At 38.3% G+C, this 6,000-nt stretch overlaps 1 pseudogene; it reads right to left on the bottom strand.

Moving 5' to 3' along the window:
- Positions 1-1,193: 1,193 nt before the first annotated feature.
- Positions 1,194-4,421, bottom strand: LOC118042457 (multiple C2 domain and transmembrane region protein 14-like; annotated as a pseudogene).
- Positions 4,422-6,000: the final 1,579 nt, after the last annotated feature.

The raw sequence follows: 6,000 nt of genomic DNA on the forward strand, positions 1-6,000 counted from the left end.
AAGGTTTGCACACCTAGCTAGCTTTACTATAAAAAAAACCTAAACTTGTTGGGGCTTGATTCTATATGCCCGCGTTTTTATATTTTAAAATAAAATAGTATTTAGATAATTAAATATAATGATATTTAAAAATTTATTCAATTATTCCATGTTTTTTAAATGATATTTGAAATTTTTAATATAATATTTTTTAATAGTAATATTTTCCTTTTTATGATTCTATAGGAAACAAATGTGCACCAGCTTTAAAAAGATTGGCATAGATTATTCAATGAGAATAGAATAAACATTTTATTATTTTTATTATTATCATTTTTTACATTATCCTCTTCAATTGATTATTCTTTTATTTTCTTTTGCAATTGTATGAAAATATATATATTTTTTGTTTTTTCCTTATAATTACTTTACATATCATGATAATGTTTTTTAAATAAACGATTTTAATAAATATATGTGTTCCCTCCAAAATTATTTTGTGAGTTTTACTTGGTTTGTAATTTGGTGAGTTGGTAAAAAAAAAAAAAAAAAAAAAACAAAGTAAGCGGTGAATTGTGAGAATGTGTGGAGAGGTAAGTGAGAAACTCTACATTATCTTAGGTGGAAATAATTGTGATTTTTAAAAATTTTAAAGATATGTTTATACTTCGGGTTGGGTTGAGATAGGATTTTGAGTTGGGCAAAGTAATATCTATACCTTATATGAACTCAATCTTTTCACTTCCTGTATCATCCGAACTGGACCCAAACAAGAAAAAATTAATATTTATTTGGGTAAATTTGGGTTAGTACCCATTGAATTCAGGTGAAATTGACACTCCTAATTAATTGAGGTAGAGGTTTTTTCTGTTAAACTTGTCTTTTTTATTTTCTCAATTTCATTGTTAATTTTTTTTTAATAATTGATTGGATTGTCTTTAAATGTACCAAGTCAATTAAGTTATGTTAAAATAATTTCTATATAATTTAACTTTAAACTCTAGCTAAATAAAAAGTTAAATAGGAGGTTTAAAAGTTAATTTGATGAATTGAGTTTTATAATAATGTAAAAATTACATGAATATTTTTTTATATTAAAAATAACGATACACAAGTCATTCAAATTAGCATTTTTAAATATCCATCCTTTCATCAACCCCATCTCATAAATGATCAAAATAATGGTAACCTTTTCACATTATACATGCAAGAGATATGCTTTATTGCCTTGACAATTTTATTTATTGCTAAAAAATAACAAATAAATCAAACAATGGTTATAAACCACATTACAAAACACTTTTCTGTGATTATAATTTCAACCAAAAAAGTGAACCAAAACGCACCACCACACTTTTAAAGAATTTGGTCCGAAAATGACGGTAGTCGCCTAAAAAAACTAACCGGGACAGATGGCATGTCGTCACGAAACCTTGGGTGACGAAGGTGATAGAACCCAAACCCTAATACAAACATCTTAAATGGAACCACATAAAATACCAATGAAGCAACTAAGCAAAACATCACAAAAATCCCAGTAGCCCTTGGATCCCTCCAATTCCATAAAGCTTCTAAGCGCTCCCCGTTGGATGCAAAATCACCTAAGAGTGTCTGGGCCCGGCCAGCCAGTGCTCGCAACCTATCATATCGGATGCGAACCACATCTTGTGATCGTGTGGTTGGGAATCCATCAAACTCTTCATCAAGCTCATCAAGTCCCACCATGTCCACATAAGAAAGCCTCGAGTCCATGTTGCGTGGGACCCTTTGACGGTAACGAAATTTGAATGCTAAGATCAAGAAGGCATACATGAATATGGTGGGGAGCACCAGATGTGGAAATAACACAACAGCTACAAGCAGCACATGCACGAGAATACTTGTGGGTGGGTGCACCCAGGTGCGAATCCCTTCAGTCCAACGTGCCAAAGTTGCGACACGTGTGAGACACCCCACCACCCTAAACCAATTAGCCTTGCTCCTCCTCATGCTCCACATGAGTGTGTCACTATCCAACATGAACTGGACCACTTCTTGGCCCAGTGGTGGCTCGAACCTGGTTAGCCGAGCAGTCACCAAACGCATTGCTGTATGTCGTAAAATGTCTTGCTGGGTTGGACCCAAAGGCTTCACATAATGCATTCTAGGTAGCATTGGTGAAGTGTAAGCTTGGATTAGACTTAACCACGATGAGCAAGAAAATCTAACGGCTATTTCTATCTCTCCCATTTTCTTGGCCCCACTAGGAAGCAACACCATAAGTGAATATTGATTCAAGTACACCCGGTTAGTATCAAGGGTTGATAAACGGATCCTTACTTTACCAACCCTAACATCTTGGCCTTGTTTTCCTGCAGCTTCATCATGCTTGTACCTTCCATTATCAAAAACACCAATTGTTAGCACAGTGTATGGATCATATACATCCCATGTCTATTGCTCGTTCCACCGTGGATTAAATCGATCGAGGATCGTACGGGTCCGGACCCACTTGGGCCCATACTTAGCCACCATGTAAGCATCAGTGGTCCCACGGGTACCAACCTTTGTTTTCACAGGAAGCAAATTAGTGGCTCCTCGGATTCCAACTTCAAGCAACCCAATTGGAGCCTTGGCTAGCTGTTTAGCTGCTGCTTGAACATCACTAGTCACGTGAGCTGCCTCATCTAGCACGTGATACCCACCTTCTAAACACACTCTCACGTGTATCCTTCCCGTGTAGGGTTTGGTCTCATCACCTACCAAGTTAAACCATCTTGATTTAAGCTCTGCCCGATCATCTGTCCTCCTTTCTATGCTTGCCACGTGTATTTTAGCGTGCCCCACTGACTGCCCATTAGTAACATCCTCCACTGTCACAGTCAAGAATGGCTCAAACGGCTCAGCCGCCACAAAAACCAAATCCTCATTCCAAGTCGGATTAGCCGAGCTAGCAGATGTTGACCCAACAGAAGTTCTACCTGTTTTAAAAAGCTGTGCCCCAAGTTGAGCTTTAACATAAAGTTCAAGGTTTCGAGCCTTAGCTTCGGGTCCCGAACCCAAATGGAAATCTTGGGTTTGGATAACCGTTAGTCTCAAATACCAAAGCTTTGGCGACATATACACCTTGGCTCTGGTCTCCGGTAAGAACCCACCTGAATCCGATTGCCAAGCCTCTTGAAATGCCTCATCAGCCTGCGTCCCAATCCAAACGGCGAGCATGACTTCATTTCCCGCAGAGTTCTCCGATTCCAAAGCGTACCATTGTGGAGCCAAAGGACTATCCGGGGGCACTCTCTTGGGCACCTCTTGCAAATCAAAAGATACAGTACCCAGCGAACACTCTTGTGTTGCCTCTTCATTCTTTTTCTTCTCTTTTGTCCAAACTGAAACTTCTAAAGAAGTTGAATTCAGTCCTTCCTTATCGAAAGCGAAGACTTTATCCCAGTCTTTGTCACTCTGGCTCTTGGTTTTGATACTGTGTGTACCAATCATGAGCTTGGCATAAACTGGGCTTTTGGATTCATTGTTTCCTGTTTTGGCTTTCACTACTCGAACATAGAGAAATGGCATGCGATCCACTAGATCATAAGCGCTTCGACCTCGATCACTGGATAAAGACCGGAGTTCAAGATCACCGATTGTTACCTCAGATCTTTTTACAATCTCTGCCTTTTTCCTTTTCTTCTTTCGACGACTTCTTTTCACTCTCGCCCAACGGCGGATTCTCCACCTTAACTGGAGGAGCTGCCTCGTCAGGTTTTTTGGGATTCTCCTTTTGTGATGGTGGACTTGGTTTCTCCTCTTCTTTTTTTGCCTCTTTATTGGACTCCGTCTTTGGCTCTTCTTTCTTCTCCTCTTCTTTTTTCTCTTCCTCTAGTTTCGCCTCTTCTGCTGGCTTATTCTCTTCCGTCTCTGGTGCCTTCTCCTCTGGTTTCTGCTCTGCTGGTGGAGCCGGAGGATCTTCGTCGATGTAATAGACTTTCAGCCCCAGCTCTCCTTTAATCTGCGAAAACACGCTTCGTTTCTCCAACGGATAATAAACAAGAGTCTCTCCTCCAGATTTAACGAAAGCACTACCAATAATCCTTACTTTGCCCAGAAAAGTGCTTCTTTTACCTGTCTTCTTGTCATTGTAAAGACTGATCTCTAAAGTCTCAGCAGCCATAGAGTCAGTATCGTGGACAAGAAACTTAAGCTTCTCATCCCACTCTGGATTCAGATCTTTGAGCTTGGTCTTTGTTCTCCTTCTTTGGCCATCAAAATCTACAGTAGCAAATGCACTTGCTGTTCCTTGGCCATCTTTTGGCATCAAGTTTCTGGCATTGCAAACCTCAACTATCAGTTTTCTTGTACAGGTTTCTGCCATTCTTTTGGTCTTTGGTATCAGAAAAAAAAAAATCACCGAGCTGTAATAAAATGAGAGAAATTAAGGATCAAGAACTAAAGAACAAACAAAATGGTTAAAGAAAATGTTTTTTTTTTTAGAGAGAGAGAGAGAGAGAGAGAGAGAGAGAGAGTTTTCACTTTTTAGAGAGTGAATGGTAAAGGGAGTGACGATGGGTATAAAATGGAAGGGAGGGGCCAGATCGCAGGGTTTAAAAAGTCATGAGGAGGAGCGTGTACACGTCAGGAACTACACGTAGGACAAGAATGGACACGTTGAGAGATCTTTGGGTTTCGAGATTTAGGGCAGGTAATATCGTAGTGGAGGGAGGCAAGAGCAGCGTGGGTGTTGCTGATAGAACTGAGCAGCGTGCCTGGTGCTGTTCTGGGTAAATATATAGAAATATGTTTGCATGCAGATGTAGATCTTAATAAGATCAGGGACTGGCTTTTATGGTTAATTACTACAAGAATTTTTGTGTTCCTTTCATTTGGTTACTAACTGTGATCAGTTTAAACAAGCAATTGTGTTTGTACAGGAATAATAGATTACAAATTGCTATGGTGCTAAGGCAGAGTGCTAAATTATACATCCAATGGCACCTAGCTGCTGCTTCTGTGAAATTTAAGTGCATACAGGGCATTAATGGATGAATGCCTTCACGACCCCCCCTCCTGCAAGATTGAAAGGTGAAAAGAAAGAGTCCAATAATCCTGAACGACGAAGTCACATCCAGCAAGAGGACCACAGCTGAGATGGCAGATTTGATCATGTCTCCCTTCAAAATCAAGACGATGAAAATGGCATTTTTGTAATTACACGGGCCAACCAGGCATCTAATCTATCTTAACACAAATCAAGATTCTCACAAAATCAAGTTCGTCTTGGCATGTAGCTTGCTAAGCCACTTTTAACAAATAAAGTAAAGAAGCACCCAAAAGCGGCCACTAGCATCTCTCTGCAAAAATGAACGTTGCTTTTGTTTTTGTGCCTCTCTTTTACTTCAGGGAGGATAATCGATCATCAACCTTTAACGTGCTATAGAGTAACCACTCCACTCCACTCCATGTTAATAGATTAAAAGCGCAAGTACGTATCTGACACAGATGTTTGCCGATGTACTAATCTTGTTTAAGTATCCTATCATGCATTTCTTGGCCACGAAGTTTAGGGAGGAAAAAACCCCGTGGTTTCAGATTTTAAGAAATAAATTACTATGAGAGTTTTAGATTTGATGATGTGCCAAGAAAAATTCAAGGAGTTTGGAAAACAAGTTTACGTTCGATATTTTATAAAAATATAATCTATTTATTTTACCAAAATAATTGTTGGTTGGTGCTTTATTATTTTTTATGAGTTTGAAACTCTTTGATATTTAAATAAATATTTTTTTATGAGAAAATACATTGATATTTTATAAATAGACTCTAAAAATAAAATGTGTCCAGGAAGAGTGGAGATTGAGAATTCCTCTTTTTTTAAGGATTCAATGGGTCTTTATAACAAAAAGTAATGCTATTATTGATTACTCATCTTATAACACTACTCGATGATGATACATCTGTCATAGGTAAAAGATTTAAAAATATTATAACGCAATAAATGTTTTTATTATTGATTAATTTTACCTCATGACATTGTCCGATAACGGTACA

This window comes from Populus alba, chromosome 13, assembly GCF_005239225.2.
Source record: "Populus alba chromosome 13, ASM523922v2, whole genome shotgun sequence".
In the NCBI taxonomy this organism is placed as follows: domain Eukaryota; kingdom Viridiplantae; phylum Streptophyta; class Magnoliopsida; order Malpighiales; family Salicaceae; genus Populus; species Populus alba.